The sequence below is a fragment of the Paralichthys olivaceus genome, chromosome 19 (genome assembly GCF_024713975.1).
Source record: "Paralichthys olivaceus isolate ysfri-2021 chromosome 19, ASM2471397v2, whole genome shotgun sequence".
Taxonomy (NCBI): domain Eukaryota; kingdom Metazoa; phylum Chordata; class Actinopteri; order Pleuronectiformes; family Paralichthyidae; genus Paralichthys; species Paralichthys olivaceus.
In genome coordinates this window covers 11851844-11878488 of record NC_091111.1, presented here as the reverse complement: position 1 = coordinate 11878488, position 26645 = coordinate 11851844, and the positions used below count along the sequence as shown (strand labels likewise).

General features: G+C 43.6%; 1 long non-coding RNA gene across 4 annotated transcripts in view; it reads left to right on the top strand.

The window, feature by feature from the left end:
• Positions 1-26645, top strand: part of LOC109643134 (uncharacterized) — a 125032-nt gene that overhangs the window by 90901 nt on the left and 7486 nt on the right. For all 4 annotated transcript variants that reach the window (XR_011239391.1, XR_011239388.1, XR_011239390.1 and 1 more), the window contains exon 4: positions 10835-10989. This is a non-coding gene — a long non-coding RNA (uncharacterized lncRNA). The remainder of the gene's footprint in view (positions 1-10834; positions 10990-26645) is intronic.

The following is a 26645-nucleotide window of genomic DNA, read 5'->3' as shown; positions in this document are numbered from 1 at the left end:
CTGTGTGTGCATCTGTGCACACGTGTGTGTAATGACTCTGAGTATGGACCAGAGGCAGCGTCCTCCACTCCTCTGTGGGAATCGATGAGATTGAATTCTGAAGGTTTTCTCAGGGACATTGGTCCTGCTTGTCAATACTGCTCTGTGTCACAAGTGCATTTTGTACACACTCGCATACTCACACTAACACACACACACACACACTTCCAGTTCACTGTCCCAAGCCAGACCTCACCCCTCCCCTCCTCGACATACCCACTACATCTCCAGTCCTCAATTAAACTTGCCCTAATTATTCCCCCTTTTCACATTCCTCCCTTAATCTCCACCGCCCCATCGTCCCTCTGCTTCCCTTTATTCTATTAGTTTTAATTCAGCCCTTTTGCTTTCTTCCTCAACCTCTTAACCTCCTCCCATGAATATTATGATCAAACATTAGTAACAGCACTACTAACAAGACACATTTTTGTCCTGACACTTGTTTTATCTCATTAACACTCTAGTAACCTTAGTTTTTTGGCTAAAAACTAGTGGGAAAGTTTAATCTTGATCTCGGAAAATGGTTTGACACTTGCAGTCACAGTATCTCCACGATAAGTTAGCAAACTCTATGCACCGAGGAAGACAGCAAGATGTAGGTGAAAGCTCCAGAAACGTTTTGTTAGTATGTGGGCTAGTGATGATTAGCTTACATCGTTTGAAACGGACAGATCTACTTTCATACGTGTAGATATTTTATTCTATCTTGTCTGCTCATGTAGACCAGTTTAGCTTTTACCTGCAAGGACAGATGTATCACATGCAGAGGGGAAGAAAAAACTATTCATAAAAAATAACAAAGTACATCTTGACAAATGATTTTAAATTTTGAATGGTTTTGACTTTTCCTTTAAAAGTCTATTTTTTTGAAAGTCAAAGATCAGCCAAAGGAAACTTCTGAAGCAGCTGATAGAAATTCATGGCCACTCGAGCAGAGCAGATATTTGCTACAGTCACTTACACTCTACTGTACTCTACTCTTGATGTGTTGTTCGGTAGAAGTCCGACAGTGTAACCTGTGGCCGCTGGATGATGAGCAGAACAAGCTGTGTGATTTATGACTGCTGCTGTGATGTTCCACCATGTTCCACTGTGACAGATACTCCTGATATTCCCAGAGTCCTTGCTCGGAAACCCACAGAGCTCCGAGGGGAATCTGCTGATCCACCCCCCCACCCCCACATATCCTCTCTTCAATTTGAAAGGGCCCTTGGATGCCTGCTGGCTGCGGGCTAAAAGTCACACCCAGTAACACACAGATACAGCTTATAAACACACACATAATCACTTACTGTTGCTCTTAAATATGGCTCTGGGGAGTCTGGGTGTCATTCTCTGGGAGGAGCAGAGGCCCCTGGGCCACAGCTGTGTGTGTGTCTGAGTCCGATCTGGTATCCTGCCACACGGAGGGAGGCCTCGGAGCCTGAGGCTTGCCTGCAGGCTACAGCCGGGCCTTGAAGGGCATGAGACACAGATAGGAGAAGCTGCGTCTCTCCTGCACCGAGGAAATAGATTCTGACAGATAATCGACTATGTTTAAAGGAACTTTTCATGTCACATCCTTAATGTTCTCTCCTCTATAAATACACACACAGACACACAGAGCAGCCCCCTCTACATATGTGCCCCCCTGTCCCCTACACACACACACACACACACACACTCTGTCACTACTGAATGTTAGCCCCTGTCGCTAAACAGCTGTCTGAGATGTGGGGTGTGGCGCACCCATGCTCCATCAATGTCATCTCCCCATCACCTGCATTCCTTCTCCTCCTTCGCCGTATCCTCTCCATCCCTCTATCCATCAGCATTTTCAGACACAGGCCTCTGACAAGGGCACATCCATCCCCTGGCCATACATCACCTTTATAGGGGGGATGGTGGAGGTGGGTAGGAGGAGAGGGGGACACACGGTGCTGTCCCAAACTCCTTCACAAGTTGGGACTGAGCCAAGTTTGTCTGTTTGTCCCTTTCTCATGTTCCTTTGTGTCTGAGGAGGGTTTCTTTGTTTAGAGAGACCCTGGTCTTTTCTGTGCATTTGTTTTAAATGCTATTTTCTTCAAAGGTGTTTATTTAGATTAAACATTTCAGAATAAATCTAATTGGCATCGAAGTAGTTTGGCAGTTAAATAAGACCTTTTAACGTATTGTTTTACGGAAAAAGTTTTTTGTGACCTCAACTTTTTATTTTATTTATCTCTCATCTGTCAGAGAATAAAGTTTTCCACAAAGAGAAGTTAGGAAGGTTCAATACAACTTTTCTTTTTTATAAATTATGTACAAGTGTGAAAAACATGGCCATTAGAAAGATGCTTGGGGAAGTATTCAAACAAGAACCAGCATGTATATGTGTATTAACTAAATATAAACTATTTTTATACTTACATTAATGCTTTTCCTCAGATTTCCTTTTTATATTATATTATAAAATAGTTTGTAACACTGTAAAGCTATATTAATAGTTTTTTCAGGATTTTAACAGAAAACATTATAAAGTGAAAGTTGCTTCCATCTATTTAGCTTTTTCTCTTTCAATCTTTTTCCTTTCCGGCCAAATGCATGTCTTTCACTTGGAGGACACCTCCTGCTGAGTCTGCCCTGCTCTTCCTGCGCTGTTCTCCTCTATCCCGTCCTCTCTCCATCCCCGTCTCCCTCACTTCTTCTCTCTTCACACCTGGACTCTATTCTTGGCTTTTTGTTTACTGTTTCTGTTTTCCAAAGTCCCGTCCCTCCCTCTCCTCCTCTACATTCCCCCTCTCCCGCTGCACCATCTATCACTCACTCCCTCCTTCTCACCTCTCCCTCTCCCTGCTACCTTCCCTCTGTCCTTGTCTGGTTTCTCCTCTGGCTCACCTCTCATTAAGCCCCTGTGCCTACTGCCACCGTGCCCAGTGTCCACCCACACGTCTCACACTTCTGTTTTTCACGCTTTTTGTCTCTTATGTCCGTCCTTCTTTCTCGGTCCATATTTCTATCACACCAAGCGCTCCTCATAGGTTGATCCCCTTATATTTTGCATGTTGGTTTTATAAATTAAAATTGCATAGAATATGTGGACTAACTAAAATTGATAAGATTTAAAATTAAAGTAGAAATGCCACCATATAAGCTGTAGAAATCAGATTCCCATATCATACCTATGATATTGAGGTATATCAGGGTGTATGATAGTAACATTATTTTAAATTAACAGCAAACATCATATGTTCTTTTTTAAGTATCTAATATTTAATTTTGTAGCACAACGTTATTTTCATTCATTATCACTGAAATGATCAATTATTTTCTTATGTTTTATTATTAAACACAAATTAGCAAAACTGTACTTTAGATTAAGTTCAATAACCTTTTGTGAGTTTGTTGCCTTTTTTTTCCATTTTTCTTCATTTTTTAATGAATGAATACAGTGCCTCATGGAATTTCCATTTAAAACTAGAACATCAAAATATATTGCACCACAATGTGTCGAAAACTTTACAGGACGCCTTTAATAAAGTCTTTAAAAGGAAGGTGCCAAGGAAAGAACTTGCGTAAGGTCATTAACTTCACCTCCAGATTACAATCAATCTTTTTCAAATTTAGAAAAGTCCAAAAGGTGGTGAGTGTATGTGACAGTCTCAAGCATTGGTTATACTGTTTTTCCACTGGCAATAAGAATATAAAGAGAATCAAGGTGCACAGACTTTGTTAATTTGTGTGTTACCAACAGCCAGCCAGTCACAAAGCAGTATTATCTATGTCTGTGTTATAATCAGCAATACATCATACATCAGTATCTCGGACGCTGCTCCCTCCCTCTCCCTCCCCACCTCTCATGTACGTATGTGTTTAGATCAGCCGGCAGCTTTACCTTGACCGTACGGCTCCTCCATTGATTACTGCCCGTACTTCTTCGCTCAAAAACACAATGCATCACAAAGACCAAACTGTTCGTGAAGGGCTAAAATAATTGTTTATAATAGACCCTCCACTTGCAATGACAAGAGTGCTATGATGTATTTTAGGGTGTAGACAAGAGCTCCCGCTTTGTGCTCAGGTAATTTTCTTTCCAGGCGTAAGTGGTCAAGGTCTGGCGTTTTTAAACACACGCGAGCGATGTGGCGTGGGGGGAAACGTATTGTTTCAGGAGATGCAGCAGTGTCCATTTGGAGAGCCGCAGCACTCGTCTCGCCACTTGAGGAACAATGGAATACACTCCAGAGATGCTGCGTATGAAGTATGTTTATGAGTGCGCTCGGACAATGGGGGACGGTGTTACACAACACAAGAAATGGGTTTGGCTCGTGGAGAAATGAGGTGGACCCGGCAGACATCCTTGACATTCACTGATAATTAAAACGCGTTGACATGGCGCGAAAAAGGCCGAGTCGCTGGCAGTGTTTACAGTAGCATATGATTGCAGGAAGAGCTGTGGCCACTTTGAGTGCTGGAGAAAAGGGGTTGGAGTAATTTTTTTTGAGGGGGGGCTGTGGAGGAAGAGTGAGACAGAACGCACTGTGTTGGTGTTTTGTTTGACATAAAAGCCTGCTAACAGCTACTGTAAACCAGGAGCCCTGCCAAGCCCACAGGTGTCATCAGGGATCTGGCCATGTGCCACAGAGAGAGAGGAACTGAAGGCCCAAGGCTCGTCTGGAGGTGTCACCCTGATGCTAGATTTTCCAACGCACCAACAGGAGAGATAACATGTGGAAGTGAATGAAGGGCTGAATGTGAGAACTAAAATGTCCGAGTGAGAGGCTCCGGACATTTGGCGGACTTTCTCTCACCAGCCCCCCAGTAAAATCTCAGCTGAATGAGCAGTTGTGAGAGCACAGCAGGAGAACCTCCACAGGACTCGCCAGGAGGTAGTCGGTATGTTGATGACCTTTCTGACACGTGAGAGACGCACATATGACACCAACGAAGACATACAGAGAGTTTTTGGTGTTAAGGATCAACTCTGGTGTCTATGTGCTGTAAACAAACACACGTGATCTCTGCTGCAAAATTGATACATCACATCCTGCTTCCGTTTGCTTTGTCACCCCTCGCCTGAACTCTTGGGTGTATGTATGCTTCCCTGTATCTAATGCTTAATGAGGTAAAAGGAATGTGGAGAGAATATTTTTCATCCTAGTTTGTTGGGTGATATAGTGAAATGGTAATGATCCCAGAATCTAGCCATTCCATCAAGCGTGTGTATTTTATACAGAGAAGTGGAGAGTTAAAAAATACAGCGTGCAGCCCAGATGCCTTTGGTTAGGTCAGAGTGTCTTCTAATGACCTCATTTACTAACAACAAACCCTGCAACCAAGCAGGCGAACGCAGCACAGCAAGACCTCTCCTTTATCCCTGTGTGGCAGCGTGTGGAAGGAAAGACGGATGGAGGGATGAATGGAAAGTGGAGGACAAGAAGGAATAGAAAAAGATGAGTGATGAGAAGATAAAGTGGTAGCTGAGACAAAATAAGTGAAAGAGTAAAATAAAAAAATTAGTTAAGAGGGATGGAGCCAGCAAGGTACAAGAGCCTAAAGGAGCAACACAGTCTCTGTGCGACTGCTCAACCTTGCCAAAGAAAATAGGTTACCTCTGTTTCTCCAGGTTTCCAGGGGAGGAACAAACTGGTAAGACTTGTGCCCCAGTGTCACCCCATGTTTTGGTCTGTTTATGTGCTTGATGTGCACAATGGAAAACATTTTTTTTACTTAAATGCTCGCCTAAAAAACACCTATACATAAAATAAATGTAGTTAAATGCAGTGCAAATGAAAATGTATATGTTTTATGAAAATAACCTTTTTTCATAGAGAAAATGCATCTAGAACTAGATCAAAGTAGCCTTTGAGAGTGAGAACCGATAAAATTCAAAGTTAAAATTTAAGATGGTCAACATTTAGCTACCTGCATACATGTAGAATCATACATCGTATTCTTCTGCAAAAATGTTCAGAAGTTGATTCATCACAACAATGAGCAACATCTTGCATTTCAGCAACGTTTGTCTCAGCAAGTGATCTTAGCTAACCTTACAACTTAAGAAATCAAGGACTGTTAACGTTAGTATCGTGTTTTTAAATGACAAAAGTAGTAAAAAATCTCTCAGATCGCTACGTTAAGGCCAAAACAAAGGCGGTTGACAATAGGCCTCAATGCACATTACTGCCACCTACTGGAATGGAATGGAATTTGTGATCAGGCAGGCATGCATAAAACGCAGACTGACGCAGATTCTTATTTTTGCATGTGGGCATGTGACTGTGACTACCAAATGGTCAACTTTTAACAGGGCCCCACGTTACTAGTTTTCTACTGAAAGCTTCATATTGAAGACTAGTACGTCTTAAAGTGTGAGTGACGTGTCTGGGATGGTGGTGGGGTTTGCACTTAGACTTTACAACTGTGTTATTATTTGTGTATTGCACAGTACTACCTATAATTTTCTTCATAAATGAATAATTTGAAGATTAGTATGATGTGGTTTGGTATCATATTTTTCTGAGGGAGCCCCCTCCCCCCCCCAGGATCCCTTTGTCCTGGGCCCCCAAAAGTTTTTGAAATGCTCCTGTGTAGATGGACTTGGTTTCTTTTGGACTCAACCTGCTGTTCCCCCATTTCTACTCTTGTTTAATAATTGTATACTGTTACTGTTGTTCAGCTGTAGCCTCAAAATGCTTATCAGACATGAAACTTAGTAGTATTACTAAAATGTAACTTGATATTTCTGTTTTTCCAAAAATCAAACATCTAAAATGAAAACTCATACAAAACTAAGTCCCTTTTATAATTAAAGTTTTTGTAAATCAAAATCAGGAGCCTCAATTAACACTGTCTGGATGAAATTCCTCTTCTCTCAAATGAAAACAAGGAACAGATTCGGCTGCAAAGGTTCACTTGTTTTCTTGACTCAGAGCACGGATGCACCCAGCCATCCCTCCACAGCGCTCTCCTTCCTTCCATCCCTGAGCATCACTAAAGCCCATCTTAATCTCCCTCCTCCACAATCACGGAACAAAGAGCAGAGTGCTGGCAGATCCTTGTTTTTCTAACTAATGTCGATTACATATTTGATACACACGCATTTGCATTAGCATTAGCTGAGGTCAGGATTAGCAGCGCTCATCCTCAAACTGTTCTGTCTCTATGCTTCGCCTGTTTGTTGATCTTTTTTTTTCTGGCGGTGCCTTTTTTTCTCCTCCTGTTGTTTGTGGCCATCTCAAATCCTAAAGGACACGACTCCACACAAGCGACGGCACAAATATTTGAAAGGGTGATTAAAAATCGTTTGGGAAAACAGATTATTGACTGTTTCTTTTTACAATTAAATCAATCTGTAAACACAAACAGGCTGTTTTAAGGAGTCAAGAGGGGTCAGAAAGCGTTAACGTTCTATCTGTTTATTTACAATTCAGTTCACTTTGGAGGTTTTGCAAATAATAGTCTATTTCTCATGAATTCCTGCTTTATAACATTTCTGCTGCAAAACACTTCAACAAGTGAAGACGCACAGAAAAACCGCTTTGTAAGTATTTCATAAATGCCCTTCTTCAGTCTTTTCCTGATCTCTGAACAAAAGCAATAAAAAGGGAGAATTAGCCGCAGACAGCGAGGGCTCACAAAAAGTTTCAAGTGCCTCTGTTGACTGCACACAAAGACACTGATCTGCTTAGCAGGCTTAAAACTCCCTCTGTCCTTTCTCTCTTTCTTATGTCAGTCTCTTCCTAAACCACACACACGCAGACACACACTCTGAGATGCCTCACACACCGTGGCCCAGATCGCTGCAGTCCTGAATGAGAATCTTAAAGACCTCTCCCGACCACCTATTAAACAGCTTAGAGGCAGATAATTGTCAACCAGATGCTTCTCCCCAAAATGGGTTTTTAAAAGCCACATTGTTCCTCCCCGCCACCGAAGGTTGAGTAATCCCGAGGCTTAAGCAGCTGAGAAATGGTCCATCTCATTCTGTTTTTCTCCAGCTAATAAGATCCTTCCCTTTATGAATACTCCTGCTGTAATTGTTCGACTTGAATGCTAATCAAGCTTTTCTCTTTCTTTGTAACTTCACTAGACTTTTTTCTTCGACGTTTTCCCCCTCGGTTCCTTCTAATGCATTTTCTTTTGAAGATTTGTTTAGAAAAAATATTCTAGTGCAATAATGCTTGGTGGTAATTATATAACATTTAATAAAGTATATTAAAAGAGCAAACAGAGGGTATTGGGATGAAATGAGGAGCAACGTTCGTATACAGAGTTGAACCTAATTAGATTTGCAGAAAACAATATTGGACAAAAATCAATCAAGGAGTCCTGTGGCCGCCGCTAATCAGATTTTATTTGTGTCCTTATTGCCCACTCATGGATCACAAATGCAAAAAAAAAAAAGAAATGACCCAGCGACTTCCCTACGACAGCCGGTTTGTTTTAATTGGAGACATGACAGAACAACTGCTCTGGAAGTCTTGACATCTAGAAGATAATTTAAGGTCCAGAGTACAAACGAAGTGAGGAGATGCAAAAAAAAGCTCGCTCCTTAATTAAAATTTTTTGGTCTCCTTCCTCCCTGACCAGACAATTACCGTATTAGAGACCTATTAACCTTATCAACGCAGGCAGAATGGGCCAGAAGATTCTGCCTCTAATAAAGCATGACTGTGAGACGGAGCCTGAACGAAGACATTTGGTTGATTAAACTATGTAGACGCAGCCATGAACACTCTTTTTCTTGGTTAGTGGACTGATTAGTGTGTGCAAAATGCAACAATCCAATTTTCTTAGGATATATTGTATATGATTTGAAATGTATGACGTCATTTTATCCAGTTTTATTCAAGTTATTTAAAGCATTTTGTATATTTCTGTTCCTTCCTAAAAGTCAAAGCCGTTTGGTTTATTCCGATGTCTCAACAATGATTTCCATGGAAGGCAATTTTTTTCCCTTACATTTCCATAAAGACAAGTACAACCTCCAACAATGTTATTTCTGTCACCAAGAACTTAAACTAAATAAAATGATTTGAGAGAATCGTTCAATTAGCTTTCATTGAAGCCAAGTGATTGGTGGAAATGAAATCCTGGCTCTCCTGCTGGATCTCTGGGGTCCCCGGGTTGAGGATTCGCGGAGAACGTGATTGGCTGCTTCGTCCCTGCGAGAGTCGTCCAATTGCTGGTCCGCGTGCCCCCCTCTGACCCTTCCAGCCTCCTCATCCTCCCAACTCCATGGCTCCATTTAGCAAACAGAAGCTGCTAAAGGACTGCTAAGTTGTACTTCAGCGGTCCTCCAGTCCAATCACTCATTTACCTGAAGTGATTTTATCACTCTCCAGAGATAATCATGGAGAGTCCAACACAAAGTGCTGGGTGGTTGAACCAACAACGAACAGTTAACAAAGTTCTGAATCTTGTCAATGCTCATGGCTGTGTGCTGAAGGCATCGTAATAAGGTATTACTGTTGGGGTGAGTTTGGGTCATAAAACGTGCTTTATTTAGATGCGATCATGTAAATAAACAGTGTTGCGTTAAACCTAGACATTAGTCTCTAAGTAATGGAAGGTGGATATCCTCTCCAGATGGATTTCTCTCTGTCAAGTAGCTCTAAAAGGTTTTGGGATTTGTAGAGTGGGCATGGCCACTGGTTTTTGCATTTTGGGTCCTGCACTCGCAGTGGTTGGTCTGAGGGGAGATTTTAAGAGGGGAATTATCTAGAATAGAGAGGCTGGATTTGTGTGGCGATTTGTGTGTATCCTTATGTGTAAATGTGTATGAGAGAGAGAGAGAGAGAGAGTGAGCATGTTTCAGTCGTCCCTTTGGTCAGTGTGCAAAAAAAACAAAAACACGAAGGGCCCTAAACGCATGGGGCGTTTTTTGAGAAGGCTGCCTGCATCCGCTTTGCTCAGATCTGCCCTAATCCTTCCCACTTGAACCTTAGTCCACCACAATCTGCATGCCAACAGATTAACACAATACGCAAAGATAATTCAGGCCGGCCCAGGACTGACAGTGATCTCACAAATCTCTTAACGGCCAAGGGAAGATACCTCCCCAAAAACCCAGATTAAGTCCACAGATCTGAAGCCTTAGACCCTCTTAGGGCAAATATTAGCATTACTGCTGGATGCTTTATTTATTTATTTATCTGATTTTAAAAACAGATAATGCTTCCTGGTCAGCTTGAGTGTCACAAAATCTGCCTTGGTGGATGGAGGGATGAGACCATATCCCAGATTGAGAGAGCAAGAGGAAGAGTGGGAGGTGGAGAGAGAAAGAGGCAGAGCGCTCTGTAATCCATATTATGCTGCAGAGAGCAAGGGAATTATTTAAGACGCTCTTTGTTTTGCTCTTTTTGAAAGTGTCGTTCGGGGATGGGGATGAGAGCGGCCGGTTCGATTCTGTGGCAGATTATGTGATTTTAATTAAGAGGCTGAAGACTGGAGATTGGAGAATTATGATTTCCGTTTTTCAAAGGATGTTAAGACTGAGAGGAAAGACAAAGAGAATGAAAGAAAAGGACAAAAAAGACAAAACGCTTTTGAGATAGATTTAGATGTTACCACACAAATGTTTTTTTAATTTTTAGAGTTAATGGTTGTAATCACATGTAGGTGTAAAAGAAAAATTGAAAATAGTAGACTATCATGTTCTTTAGGGTGGTCTCTATTGACTTTACACCTGTCAGGTCACAGTCAGTATGAATAAAACACAAATGAAGCTGTCACGTTTCATCAGTGACAAGTGTGATGGCAACTCTCAAGAAAAGTAGATGTAGAATGTTATACTTGACAAGAGACATTGAGAAAAGATTGTTTTTTGTTGCAGCATCGGACTCTACATAAAAATGGACGACGCATCTCCACTTCCTCCCACTATCCAGAAGTTAAGCCAAAATATCCCGGATAGGAATCCTGCCACCTTGTGCATCTGGAGCCAGAGTCTGTGCAACAGCAATCAGGAGATGGAGCGGCGGCAGCAAGGTAATGTCGACCGATCTTGAGTCACTCTCAGCTGTCAATGGTGAAAAGATCTACCTAAATTGACAGAAGACATGTACTTAGACTTTTAGTTTGGTCGATGTCCCATCCACTAACATAGAGGAGGAGGCATTTATGACCTATACTGCAGCCAGCCACCAGGTGGAAATCGTGAGGCTTTTGCTTTACTTTTGGGGAGCTGTCATGTCAGCCATCTTTATAAACAGTTCATAGTTTGCAGGTACACAGTCACAGTAATGAAAAAAGCAAGTCTTAGCTAAACGTTAAAAGTTTCAAGAACAAATGAGCTTGAATAAAGTTCAAGTTCCCAACAAGCAGCTTTCACTCGACAGCTCTCTGACATGGAGGCAAGTTTGTAACGAGTGAGCTGACAGCTAAGATAATGTTTAATGTCACAGCGATGCAACATCATTCCCTGTCTCCTCTCCAAATGTTAGATCTGTCCCTCAAACTGGGTCATACTTCCTGTATTTTCAATAACTCATCCCCACTCCTGGCTCCCTTTGCATTATCGCAGGCTGACACACTTATCCAAAACCTGTAACTGCTTCACTATACTAAAAAGGAAACTCAACTTCCTGCATTGGCTCTGAATGAACCATGAACAATGTGGAACAATTCCTGCCTCTCCTTTAAAGACAGGTAAAAGTATGTTTATCCACACACACAAACACACATTATCACACAACAGTTAAATATCACATCAAATTTAAACAGCTCCGAATTTGCATCTCCACTCCCTCAACTCATAACTTCTTTTTTGTGGGGGAGAGGGTGGTGGCGATTGGTGGGGGGGGTACCAAGTTGCCAAACTCTTTCCCCATTGTGTTTTTTCCCAGTACTGTGCTGGGATAGTTTGGAGAGCTTGCTGTGTTCCCGCGGCGACAGACTGCGGCCCCTCTCTAGCGCGCTCAAGGGCCCTTGAGGCGGCCATTATCTGGACGCCCGCCTCGCAGAGGCATATGGGTAATTACTGAGCTAATAGAGTGATGGAGGGAGAGGCAGAGGCAGGAGCCTAGGCCAATTAGATGATGCATTAGTGCTCTGTCTTTTGTAAGCACCTAATGTGTGGGGAAAGGATGGGGTAGATAGAGAAAACGTGTCATTTCTGAAGGGTCAGGATCCTTGAGCAAATGCAAACAGTCCCTCTCCCTCTCTCTCACAGGTATACACACGCACTTATGGGACTCGGGAGCTGCGCACACATCCAAACATGTGTGTGCGTACGAACACACACACACGTACACAGACACACCGATTACTGCGTTTTGTTTTGCTCTTTTCTCTAAGTGTCTGAAGAGTGTGAAGTCGTAATTATTGCACACTCTGGCTCTACCTCATGCGTGTCTGCATGTGCACACACACATAAACACATACACACACACACACATGCACAGACCAAATGCAGATGAGTCCAAATAAACGCGGAGACCCTGCCCAGTCTATTGAGGTCTGCTATGAGAATCCACTCCATCAATTACATTAAAGAGGCTGCCTAATGACGGCCACAGCTGTAATCATGCTCAGCTGAAGCATTTTACACCCCGCTCCTTTGTTTTCACCTATTATCATCCATCCCACAAAGGAGAGAAATTCTATCTCAAGCATCTACACAGTGTTTTGAGTTAAGAATTAACTTTTTTTTGTCATCATCCAGATTTGTCAGATTGTGAATCTGTGTTTTTGGCAGTCACAGCTGGAGTCATTGACGCTGGCGGGCGACAGGAGCAGTCGGAAAGTTGTCACTTTGTTGTGGAGTTGTTCGTCGTTCTGTTTTTCACTTGCACAGAATTCAGCGTAAAAAAGATAACTAGTCACACAAGGGCATTCTGCAGCAGCAGATCAGCCATTCAAACAGTGAGGGCTAATTAAATGTCCAACATCCATGCACGATTCTTGATTCTGTAAGGTGCACATCAAAGTCATTCCCTATTTATTGTTAGCTCTGTAGCTTTGAGCAAATCCTCAAATCATCAAATATATTTTTAAAATTATTCCTTGTTCAAGCATGTTGTGTACTTCAGAAAAGCTTAGAATCCTATTTTAGTTTATTTAAAAAATAGAAAAAGAAAAAAAAGACTGGATAAGGGCACTTCAGGAGCCAATCAGGGCCAGTGCCCCCTTGGCCCCCGAGATCTGCCCCTGGATTTACTGACTGAAACTTTCTTATCTACGTGCTAAAACTTTGAGATTCCTCTAATGTCCCATTAGCAGCATTTACAGTATAATTACTACATTTAATTGTGATCTCAACCTCTCCAACTTTTGTAAACAGCAAGGACTGAGTCAGTCATTACGAGTGCCAGGCTTCCCCCAGCACCGCAAACATGTTCTCTTAAATTACATGCAAAGAGCTCTGTGTCATTAGCTTCATTATTATTCCACTGTACAATTAGCATCAAAACAGTCTCATCCAAGGGCGAACACAGACAAGACTTTTTATTGCCGGACGGAAGCGTATGATTAACACTAAATCGACTTCATTGTTACACCCGAAACAATAACTCCAAGGACCTTTGCTTTCCTCTTGGTGTTGCCCGACTGAGGTGCCTGGCCACTTCAAATTCAAACCCTACAATTACACACAAACAGAACGTGGATGTTTTAGTGGGACGCTGAATATCGAACAAAGCATTGTTATTTATTCAATCCCAATGGATAAAATTATAATAGCCTTGCATTATTATTATTCCCCATCAGAAAAAGCGTCTCTCATTATCAAACAAAAGACTCTATTACTGATATCATTATTAAAAAAAGGGTAATGGAGGGAGGGGGGCAATAGCTTTCAGTGTATAAATGACTTTGTTTTACAGCCCCTTAGTGGGATTTTACTGTTGTTGTGATTGGCATGTGCGTTTAAAAAAAAAAACAGGTCAGCTCCACATCTTTGACCTTGTTGCCGCTGAGTGACAACGTGTGAAGTTAGTGGGCGATTATTGGTGAGGGTGAAGCCGCGGCTCCCCTGTCATGTGGCTTTTGTTTTATGGTGGTGGTGGAAATACCTTAATTGCACCTCATTTAGGCCCAACTTTGATGAGGAGACTTGCATTTTCGCAGACACACGTTGATCTTTTTGTTCAGGCAGCAGCTTCAGGGAGATTCAAAGACTTGGTGCCGAATCACCTTGAGGAGGTTGCTCCAGGCGGTCTTAATGCCATCGACTCGCTAATGAAAGTGACTCGCGGGTATGAGAGCTGGCATGAAAATTCGTACTGAAGGGCCTTGAAAAGTTATTGTGGCAGCGCAACACACCAGACACCAAGGCATGTGTCATTCATGCTAATATATGTTAGTGTCTGAATTTTGATTGCAGGTAACAGGGCCGTTTCTAGCTTTTCGGGGGCTTTCTTGTTATTCTGCCTGGTTCAAGCAGTCATGAATACACTCCAAATATTCAATATTCCATTAAAAGAGAAATTAGATCAAATGCTTGTTTGTCATCATGACACAAAACAACTCAGAATATTGTTTTAAAAATTACCTTTTTAATTTACATTAATTTGCATGAATAGGACTCATCTAAAATACATATATAAAGAAGCTTTACCATAGCAAAGACATTCTTTCAGTTTAGACAAAGACTTAATTACTACTACTAAATTAGGTTTAGAAAAAGTTGACAATAACTAATCTTTGAATCAGCTCTGTAGTAATTTACTTCTATTAAAAAATTAAAAAATAGATTACATTTTACCAAACATCCCATTAGCTTTTTGCTTCATGTTAGTATTTGAATTGAATAAAGCATCAACATTTTTTTTTTTTTTAATTCAAACTTTATTAATGTTGGAGACACTCTACCTTTAAGGACATGAATTCCCATTCTCCGTCTTTACCTGTGTAATTTATATTCAGTCCATATGGATCCACCAATCAAAAGAACCCAAATAACATCTCATTAAAGTATTCTAAGTTAGGAATATTATCATGTACCGTCTCCTGCAATGTTGGGCAACTTCTTTTTCAATTCTTTCAACATGGTAACATGGTTAGTATGCTTTCTACAAATTGGAAATGGTTAGGTTCTTTTGAAGTTTAAATAACACTCATGCAACAGAGATGTAACATACACACACACACACACACACACACACACACACACACACACACACACACACACACACACACACACACACAATTAGCAGAACAATTAGGAGGATTCATTGTCTTATTGGCTCAAAATGATACAGTATATTTTCCAGTGCTCCAAAAGTGAGTTTAGTATATGGCAGCAGCACGATTTGAAGACATTTTTGAGATGTTTGGGGACACCAGTGACGCAAAAAATACTAAAATTCCATTATCTCCCATGAGTATAAGGAGATATGGGTATAAGGTAAAGTTGTGAATACTTGGTAGTTCTCATAGTTATTGTTCTTTAAAAATGATCACTTAAAAAAATACTTGTATTTAGTTTAAGTTTTTAAATCCTGTCTCTTACCTGCATTTTGGCCTTTCAGTTCTTCTGTTACAAGTGTTTTCATTTGGGTATGCTAGAATATTAAATGGATTGGATTTTACTTTACATTGTAAAGAATGTTCTGTTTTGATATGTTTGATATGATTAAAAGTTATTATCTTTGAGATCATTATATGGAATAGACCCCAAACAGGACAGTGGCTTCAACCTCCTCTCCATCCCTCTGGTTGTTAGTGATACGACTGAGTAACGGACTCTGGGACAAAAAACAAAACGCATGCTAATGTGTGACCTGGCTCTCCAGTCTCACCTCCTGCGCTAGAGAACCTTAGTCCTCAAGTACAGCTAACCTGGCCCTTTATATATCAATGGGAGGCCCTCGTCTCCCAGCGTGCAGACACATAACCATCCCTCCATCCTCCAGACAGAGAGCCCTCTCCTCCCTGCACAGCGGCCCCTGGCCCCGGTAAGACCAGTCCCCCATCTGCTCTGGGCTGAAGGGCCCTTCAGACGTCTGCTGAGAAAGAGCAGAGGGGTGGGAAAGAGAAGGAGAGGAGATGAGCAAAGAACAGAAAAGACTTGAGAGAGGGTAAAATATGATGGTGAGGTGTGAAAAGAGAAAATTGAAGGAGGAGGTGGAGGAGATGCATATTGCATCGGGCCCCTGAGGGTTATGGGTATATAGTTCATGTCGTATATTAATGTGTGAAGCGTTAGTATTCTCTGTCATGCTAATCTCACTGTGTTTCTTTGTTGTGTTGTCTGGTGTCTGCGAGTGTCACATTCACTCATCCCTGCTCTTTTCCTTTGCTTTCTTCTCTTTTTGTGCTCCCCTTTTGGAGTGGACGATCAGAGGGAGTTATAGAGGGTAAACAGTGCTGTTGTCTAAAAGGATCACATTTGAATAACTAATACATTGTTAGCATTAGCATACATTAATTATTCAGCCCCGCAAAGGTGCTCGCTCATTTTCCAAAAAAGCCTCAGTTGTTTTTTCAGTTGCTGTTTACAGAAGGAATGCTTCCAGGAATCAGGACACATGAAAGAAAAAAATATGAGAAAAAAGGGAAACGGTTAAAAAGCATCTCAGCTTGCGAACATCAGCTGGGTCGACCCCGGGGCTCGACGGTGCCACGTCCTCTCCCTGTTTCACATTTTTTATGCAACAACCAAAGAGGAACATTTCAGAAGTGCAGACGGTAGTTGAGCAGTCAGCGAGCTGCGGTTCGGCGTCCTCCTGATTATTTTATCGGTTTGAAATCTTGGAAGGGAAGAGAAATTTTGCGAGAGCGAGCTGAGCCAGAATTTCCTGGAGGCAGCGTATCTCTCAAGTCTCAGTTGGTGTGGATGGAGGAGAGGAGAGGAGAAGGGGTGGGGGGGTTGTCTCCTCCTGCGTGTTTATCCACAGTAATCAGGAGTCTACGGAGCAGGAACGGAGGCTTGGCAGTGGGGGGACCCTGCCACATTAGAGAGGAATGAATAGCAATGTGCCAAGCCTGGCACACCAGCTCTTTAGACACAGCATCCTTTCTGATTTGGTCAAAACTTTAGAAAGGAGGGAGCGAGGGAGGGGGAGGGAGAAAGAGAGAGAGAGAGAGAGAGAGAGAGATGCTGAGACTGTTGATCTGGAGCAAACTGGACCAGTGTTTCAGTTTTGTTGTATGCTGCATGAACTTTTGCGGTGAAGCAATGGGGAGGAACAAAAGACGCCGTTCTGGGGTTGACAAAGAGGAGAATAGATGGTATGCGAACGACAAGCCGCCATCTGCTCTGGAGGACAACCAAAATCTTGACACACTTCAGCAATCCCACAATCCCCTGCTCCAGGAGCGTTCCAGGCGCTCCCATTCATGCGCTCCCCTCCGCTCCCAGAGTCTGTGTGATTTTCCCCCTCTTTTTTTCTCTCCTCCTCAATTAAGTCATTAATTCCTTTCTTCGCCCCCCTCTTAATGACCGCGGAGGCACAAACAAGCCCCGGTTGCTTCCTTTTGAGGCCCTGTGATTGGGCATAATTGCTACGAGGGCCTAAGTACAGGGAAAGCAGGGAGGAGGGAGGAGGGAAGCATTGTCTTTTTGGCAGTGGCGAAGAGGAGAGTAGAGAGGAAGATGCACATTAGGCAGGAACCTCTCCTCTCTTGACCTGTGCCGCATTAGTGTCAGTGAACATTCGGCCGTCTTCGATGGAGGGTCAGGGAAAATTAATCGGATGAATCCAGAACAAAAAAACAACAACAAATAAATCAATGGAAATAAATGAAAATCTTTTTTTGTAACAGAAAACACTCAGGACTGCATAAATTTCCATTTTAAACAGCAATTGTCTCCACCTTCTAATTATTGTGACACATCATGTCTTCATCATTCAAGTTTCAAGACTGCCATGTGTTGAGTGCTGCAGGGAGAAAGGTGCGTTTGTTGGCAGTGAAGGAAACCAAGTACATGCACCATCCAAATTACTGATGAACATTTAAAGACCCATTATTTGTAAAGAAAACCTGTGCAGAGAAATGTTTTAAGAGTTTTATTTGTTGGAAGGTTTGTGGAGTAATCGTCTGATACACACATGGCACTCAGCACGTCTTTCTGTGATCCAACAAGCAGGGGGGGCTCTCCCTCGCTCCCTCAGTTCTTTGACTGGAACTTGGTCCAGCTAAAGAAAGATTCAGGATTGGTTGTGACTGCCGCTGGCTCGCCTCAAGCCGCTCACATTTAATGGCTTCTAGCGAGCGATGTCCACCAAGGATGCCCTCCAAGGGAGAGGGGGTCCAGCGCTCTACCCTAAAATCAGCAGTCTTGTTTGGCTGATTATGCATTATGTGACCATCTGCAAAAAATTGAGAGTGTGTGCATATGTGTGTTGTTGTGGTTGGGGCTTGATACAAGGGGGTGGGGCTGAGGTAGCCGAGGGATGTGCAGGGGAATTAGACAGTCTTTAATAACACATTTTGGGGATAAATGCATTTTTGAAATACTCACAGATTGCTCCATTTATAGATGTGGAGAAGTAGAAACAGAGAGAGAGAGGGGGAGAGAGAGGAGCAGGAACAGAAACAGGGGGAGAAGGGAACAGATAGAGTAAATCTCCAGATTAGAGATTAGCCATAGTAGCAGATTTAAAGGGGCCTCTGGTCCTCGGCCAGGCTGCTCAGGCATCTATCTGGCTTCTGCTGGCCAGCCCTGCCGTGGCCCTTCTAAGTAGATCACTCAACCCATGCTGGGGGACGCCATGTTACCGCTGTTATCTCCCATAGTCTCTCTTTCTTCCTCTCTCTCTCCCTGTTGTCACTCGGCTCTCAGAACAGGAGACAAAAGGTTCGAGCTGAATCAGTCCGAGACAGAGGATGGGCTGGATGGAGAGCGTTTTGTACACCCTTCCTGGATAGAACTCCAGGATTTTTTTCTGGCCTTTTCACATGATTCTAACCCCTCCCTGGAAATAAAAGGCCGCTGGCTAATGTCCAGATCAGAGGAGCGGTTAAGTGCCGCCGCCACCAGCTCAGTTTGGTGTAGTTTCGGGATGGGATGTAGAAAAGGAGGGGTGTGGGTATTTACTCCTTTTTAATGTTTTATGGTGTGAACGGGTGTTTGCATGATGCAACGAGCAATGTTCCCCTTGGCCCTAATGATTATCTTTGACGTTTTAGGCCCTTTAAGCAGTTCTTATTGGGAACTAATTCCTGTTTTAACATGGGTGTAAGTAATCTGCTATAATCGGCACATTCACCCAAACACACTCGCATATGTATGCACAGAAAAAGCAGTGGGTCGCTTAACTATTACACACACTTGTGGTGTAAATCCCATTGAGGCTAAGCTGCAGGGGTGGGACATGGGGGGGGGAGTCGAAAGGTAAGAGGTTAAATATGATCTGTGGGAAGTTTTATTGCCGCAGTCGTTTAACCCCTTTATATCTTTTTAATCGGGTTTGGAACATGTTTAAACAGACATTTTAGGCATCTGTTGGCTTCTCAAATCTCTTGAGCATATGAGCTCCCAGCAGCAGCAGGACCCAACTGCAGGCGCACAGTAAAACACTGTGGCTGTTTTCAGACATGAGCTCCGGAGGATGTGCGTCCGGATGTTCTCCGGAGTTTGCCTTTCACACATGAAGAACGCAGAGCCATTTACAACAACACAGAAATCTCCAGAGCTTTCAGGTGAGGGACGGTGGAGCAGAGACCAGGAGGAGACCTATTATATAAATTCCGCTTTGCAGATCACGTGTCTTCATTTTGGCTCTTATCACCAAAAGCTCTTTTGATGTCTTTGACCTCTTTTCATCCTGAGATATATGTAATTATTTAAGAAAAAAAACTTTTGTGGGAGGAACACCAGGAAAATTCTGTTACTCTCGTGAAACGACGTGAACAAAAGTCTGTGTATCACACAGTTTTGAGAGGGCGTGAAACAAAGGCTGAGCAGCTATATCTTGCGCTGCATTATTCTTCTCTAAGCTGCTTACATCCCAGTTGTGCTCTGATACAGAGATGAAATCTTGGAGAGACGTTTCTCTGGACCCGGGAAGCGGCGGCCACTGATTGGAGAATAGAGCTCTTGGATGGAGGATGCACTCTGGGGGTATCGCACACGCGCACCCCAAAAGACGGCTGGACACAATGAGAAATCACAGCTCTTTCACTTTCCGCCCATCTGCCCGCCATGGAGTGTGCTCGCTGCGTGCCACTTGGCTTAATTCTGTCCCATCCGCCACCACAAAAGCCCCCCGATCCAATCACAGGGATCAGATCTGGGCCAAGACCGCGAGACGGGGAGCCAAGGAACAGACCTGAATCAACAGCCCATTCTTCCAAGATCTCTCTCTCTCACACCCACACACACACAGCGGGGTCCAGAAGTCTGAGAATACTTTCACATTCAAGCAAAGGGGAAGGTGATCTTGGACCCTGGTGGTGAAAATAAAAGGAACCAGAGAAGACACAGACAAGTATGAAAGAGAGAAAGTGTCTAAGTCTAAGTTTGACTCATCACAACTTTGCCTACTGGGACGGATGAAGAGAATAGAGAAACAGAAATGAGAGTGGAAAAGTTACCACCATTTCTAAAAAAATAAGCCAGGAGATCAGGGTAGAAAGACGAGGGCAGAGAAATGCTTTTCTCAAATACCACACAACTCTCTCTCTCTCTCTCTCTCTCTCTCTCTCTCTGCCTCAGCCTCTCTCACTCGCTCACAGTTAATTGTGTGAGAGCAGGTCATCAGTAGCAGTGCATTAGAATAATGGAAATAGATGGCAGAGACCTACGGATGGCAACACAAGCCATCTTCCCTATTTGCATGGCTGTGTGCTCCGGGACAATTATGTCATTATCACAGACCTCCGTTCCGTGTGTGTGTGTGTGTGTGTGTGTGTGTGTATGTGCTCGCTCGGTGTTTTAAATGATATGGTTTTAACTTAAAAACCTCTGAATCCCTGCAGCGTCTCTTGATGCTTGTGCAAAGCTTAAAGGAACATTCACACACTCTCCGCTGTCCCGCTGAGCGTTAGATGAGAAAGTTCTTATCACTCTTTGGTCTCTCTGTCGCTAATAGGAAGCTGGACCATTTTTTAAGAGAAATCCTCCTTTCAACTCACCCTAACCCCGGAAGTCTACAGTTTTCACAAAACAGCATGAACTCAACTCAAATGCAAGGGAATTCCCATCGTTGCCTCTTCCTCCCAACACCTTCTGACCCTTCCAGGCTATTTAGGGATCCAGACATATAGCCATAATGAAAAAACACCAGACAGACAAAAGAAAATAGTCAAAACTCATCAATGACAGCGTCTTCCCTCCTTCCTCCCATTCCCCCTCCGACCCTGAAATGCCTGAAATGAGCGCACTTTCAAAAATGGCAGGACCTCATCAGCGACCCCAGACTTAAGAAAAACACAGCGAAAAGCCAGGAGGGGTGACCTTTGACTCTGACAAGTGTCCGCTGCTTCCGCCGTGCACGGTCCGACACTTCCTGTGCTCATCAAGGCGGGAAGAGGAGGCCACCTGCTCAACATGCATTGTTACCTCTGTCATGGCGGATGCGCTGTATGTGTGTGTGTGTGTGTGTGTGTGTGTGTGTGTGTGTGTGTGTGTGTGTGTGTGTGTGTGTGTGCTCAGCTTCTACTTAAATAAGTAATAACCTATTGAAATCACCACCAGCGCTGCACTTTTCACTTCACTTTCCAAATAGCTGGATACATGCAAAGTACATGTTTTGACGGTGGCAGCTGGATCACAGCACCATCTGAATTAAAAAGATCATCATTGACGTGATAAATCTGAGTAGTTATGAACACGGACAACAAGAGGCCATTAAATCCATCAGCAGAGTCTTCAGGCTGTTACAGTAGCGTCAGAGATGTTGGACAACATGCATTTATCTCACTAGCAGCAGGCATTGTGGAGAAAAGGTGCGAGGTCTTTTTTTCTGTGAAACCTCTTAGCGTACCATAATCAGGAGTGATAATGTGTCTCATTCTATGCTAATGTGTGTGTTTTACAGCAATCAGGCGACAGGTGATGATAGCGCGCACCGAGAGATGTTCTGCCATGTGCGTGTGCCGCGGGTTTGTGTGCGAGCGCGCAAGTGTGGACGCAAGGCACCATTAGTGACTTCCCAGGTCCTCTTCAGGAATACAATGGGCGGCGAAATTGCTTTAATGGAAAAAGGCTAATGTGAGACGCACACACACGAACGCGTACGCACACACGAACACACCGCCTTAGCAAATCACTCAAGCCGGTGAGAGGTAGAAAAAGGGAGGATATTATCACTTACACTTGAAAAAAATAGAGATGGAGGAGAGAGAATAGACAGCGAGGAGAGAGTTGGCGCTGCTCTTCTTCCACTTACTTCCGCCCACTAGAGTCGGTAGTTTTCCAAAACACAGGCGCACATTCTCAAGTTAAGATATATGATTATATGATGCTAACCCATCTGCTTTCCTTAAACATGCAGAAACGTTTTGTGGAGAGGGAAACATACAAAAAGAGAAGAAATTGCCATGTAGAGTCAATTTGAATGAAAAACCTACTCAATGCCTCTGCAATGATTGTATCACTTCATCACCACATGTTCAATTTCACTTTATTTTTTGACACATGTATGAAAATAGTTTAGTAAAAAGAGTAGTTTAGAGATTGACCATCTCTCAGGACACATGATCAACATTTTTAAAAGAGGGTCTAGAGGCCGTTTTCAGAAATGAACTCCAGAAATTGCCTCGACCAGTTCCTTCTATGACCACTGCTTCCTGTTCGCAGATGGCTCTCGTGCATCATGGTCTAAATATATAATCAACTGTTCATTAGCATAACTTCAACAACCATCTCACGTTCTCTTTTCTTTGAGAGACAGGTCCACACACACACACACACACACACTCTTGTGCATTGCTCGGTAAGACAAGGCACGTCCCTCCTTTGCTTCTAAATGGTCTCATCTGTGCCCTGCTCAAGACTGGCAAGGCCTGCAGCATCTGTTTGACTGCAGGCCATGCCATAAGGTGCCAGGACCCCAAGGATCCTACGCACTCCCTCAAGAACACTGCTCCACGCCCCACTCACCCCACCCCTCACCCCCTTTCAGCAACTCTCCTCACCCTCAGATGGTGCACTCTTGCCGCCTGTTACCGTAGATAATGTGATATCATGACGGCCAGCAAACTCCCTCACCTCCGCTCATCTGTGACTCAACTGGCTCTCCTCTCTTCTTTCTCTACTCCCTCCCCTCCTGTTCTCTTTCTATTCTCTCTTCTCCTCCTCTTCTCCCCTCTCCTCCTCTTCTTCCTCTCCTCTCCTCTTCTCCTCTTCTCTCCTTCATTTCTTCCTCTCTTCCTCTTCTCTCCTCTCCTCACCCATCACCTCACATTTTGGTCATACAGCTCCTTCCCGTCACCTGTCACATCGCACTTAACCTTCTACTCTCCTTTCCTTCCTTCCCTTCTTTCCTCATTCATCTGCCCCCACTGATGCCCTCTCCACCTCCCTGACAGTCCTCCATCCTTATATCATTTCCGTCTCATGCCCCCCCCACCCCCCCTGTCAAGATGTGTGACATGTCATCTCCCTCCCTAATCTACCCCTTATTTCCCCAACCCCACCCCTGCTTCCCTCTGAACCTCCTCCTTTGCTTTCTCCCCCAAGGGTGAGAGAGATGTCGTATGGCTGGGACTTTAACTCAGGCTGTGTGTGTGTGTGTGTGTGTGTGTGTGTGTGTGTGTGTGTGTGTGGTAACAGAACGTGTCTCGTCGCCAGGAAGACTTTGCGCCTCGGAGGAACAGACAGATTAGTGGGTGGATTCTCGCTCCCAGCGCAGCATTCGAGCTGTATTCCCAGGAATGTCTCCTCCTCAACAGGCATCGCATTCCCCTCCAGGTCGCCTGCGGCAACCCCACATCCATGAACACAAGGAGGAGAGAAAGTGATCTGATGGATCTCTCTCTCTCTCTCTCTCTTTCTGTTATATTTCCTTATCTCTCTGGCCTTTGTCCCTGAGCTGCAGCCATAAGATGCTTTTACATATGTGTGCGCTAACGCTAACAGGAGCACTTGCTGAGAAAGAGTGGATGAAGAGAAAGAGGGAGAAAGAGAGAAAGAGAGGGAGGGAGACTAAGGGCCCCGGTCAGAGGGAAGGGGAGGGTGGTCTTATGACAGAGGGGGTCTGTGCCTAACAAGCGGTGCAGAGCCACAGAAGGTGTGTGTAGCCGAGCGTGAGGAAGCAGTGTAGACAGCACAGGCCCACTGAGATGACCGTGGAGCTAATGCTATGTTAGTGAGCTGCTAACGGCATGCCTGGGCCCTGGCTCGCCGCCCTTCCACACGGATCACAGAGGCCCACAGCGCAACGAGAAGAGACACCTCAGGTCTGGGGGGGAGGTATTACTAGTGACACATCTTTTGGGCACCGGTTGGGACTCCTTTACCATCTGAGCCTCTCGTATCGTGACTCACACGCAGCCGTGCGGGTTATTTAATGAGACCCCCCTCCCCAAATCCAATGTGGCGGGGAAGGTGAGGTAGAACAACGCTCAGAGCGCGGAAAATAACCTCCACTTAGAGTCGAGGTACACGGAGGATGCTTTATGCAGCAAGACAACTTGGATAATGTGACTTGAAGGGAGATGAGGCACCTCTTAGGGTTGGCAGGCATTTAGGCGTTTCTCCATCTGGATTTAATTCCACTGATAAACCCACAAATCTCAGGGAACATGTTGGTCTATACCCTAAAAAATACATATGCTTGAAATTGTATTCTCCCTTTAAACTGAAGTTACTAGCTCTGAAAAAAATAAAACAAGACTACTGTGTATGGAGGCTCACCATGGTCCTTTCTGTAGTTTGTATTCTTGCAGGTGTTTGCAACTTTTGTCCTCCTGATTGTTGAGCTTGTCCTCTACATGAAGTGAGTGCCCCCTTTTTTCCTACATGTCTTATGTGACATGAGTACTTGAAGATAGAGTTCATTCTGACACTCTGATCGAAGGAATACATGCTGATGATTCAAATACTGAGGAGGCATTCCATTTATTTTAGGGAAATGATGTTGTCTCACGTTTGGAACATCGCACTGTGAAGCCATGTTGAAGGCGCGCCACACCTTTGTGGTTCATTTGGTTGTTTTGATTCTGAACTATTTGTCTCTTATGATCTCTTTCATTTCTCTCAGTCCAGTGGCTGAGCTGAAGTATCTGGCCTCAGTGCAGTGACCCTGCGTTAACAAGTAGTAATACAGCCGTTAATGAAGCTTAGATCAATCTATTTAATTAGATGTAAATTTTCACTATTTCTGGGATATGCTGCATTTTTATTTTTTGTATAATCTGTAGTGATTTACATTCACAGGCACTGAGTTACTTTAGGTATAGAAACAGGAGGGATAAGAATAGTTTGATCTTTACTGAATATTTTGAGTTGTTCTCTCCCTCACATATCAGTAGACACTCATGTGTTGTGGTTAGTAACTGAATCCTGATTACGTACAAACAAACACTGGGACTTGTTTGTGGTCTGTTTATTGATGTTGTTTGGTCATGATCTCTTGAGGACGACACTGGATACCAGCTGCTGCTGCTTGTTACAATATAAAATCGCAGTAAAGCCAGAAAGGGCCAGAAAAATTTGATCAAATGAACTATTTTGATTTGTCTTTTCTAAAGTGAGGAAATTACAGTTTACGGCAACTCAAGTGTTTTATATTGTTGCATGGACTTCGATTCCAATTTTCCAGATATTTTTATGCGTGCCTTTCTGAAATCAGCTTAAAGGATATACTGTATGTCGATCTGTGAAAACAAATGGATTATTTACCTATTTCCTCTTAATCTTAATGTAAAATAGAAGAGGACCCTGAAAGGGCAGAGATTCAAAATATAAACAAATTGTGATGAGGAAAAAATAATTTATTTGTTTTACACCTTTACCCATTTTTCATTGCAGCTCACCTGTATATGTGCTGCTTTAAAGCTTTTCACTGTGTTGCTAATGTGTTTCTGTGCAGTAGTTAAGATGTGTGTGTGTGTTTGTGTGCATGGGGGGGTGAGGGTAATGAAGAGGCATTGTGTCTCCTCATAATGACATCATGGCTCTGACAGAAGCTGCAGAAGACGCCCGAGGTCTCGGAGCAGAAACTCTTCAGCTTGGTGCAAGTGTGCGTTTGTGTGTGTGTCTGTCCCTGGGCTACAGGAGTTCTCCTGGGCTTTGTGAGCGAAAGTCAAACCGTCAAAGACAAAAACAAAACCTGACCACCAGCAATATTAAGCAGAGGGCAGGCCATTTGGCTGCTGCCCGCTCGCTGGAGCCTCAGTGTGAAGCGATGGGTTCGAGGGCTGAGGGGAGGCACGTTTGAGGAGAGGGAGAGAGACAGAGAGAGTGAGAGGTGGGAAAAGACTACAGAGAGAAAGAGAGAGATAGAGAGAGGGGTCCAGGAAGTTGCAGAAAGGGTTCAGGGGTCAATTCGGCCTGCAGGCCTGGGTGACGCTTTCAGGGCTCTTTACAGGAGGCCTGTGTTGCATCATGGGAGTCCTTGGAATGTCCTCTTAATCTTGCCTCTGACCAGACGGATCCTTCCCTGTGGCTTTGTACACACACACACAAACACACACACACGTAAAACACATGCACCTTGGTTCTTTGTGTGTGAAGAGCACAGCAGACACTGGTGAACTTGTGCTCAGATCTTTTTCTTTAACTAAAAGTATGAGTAAAACAATTTGAATTCAAA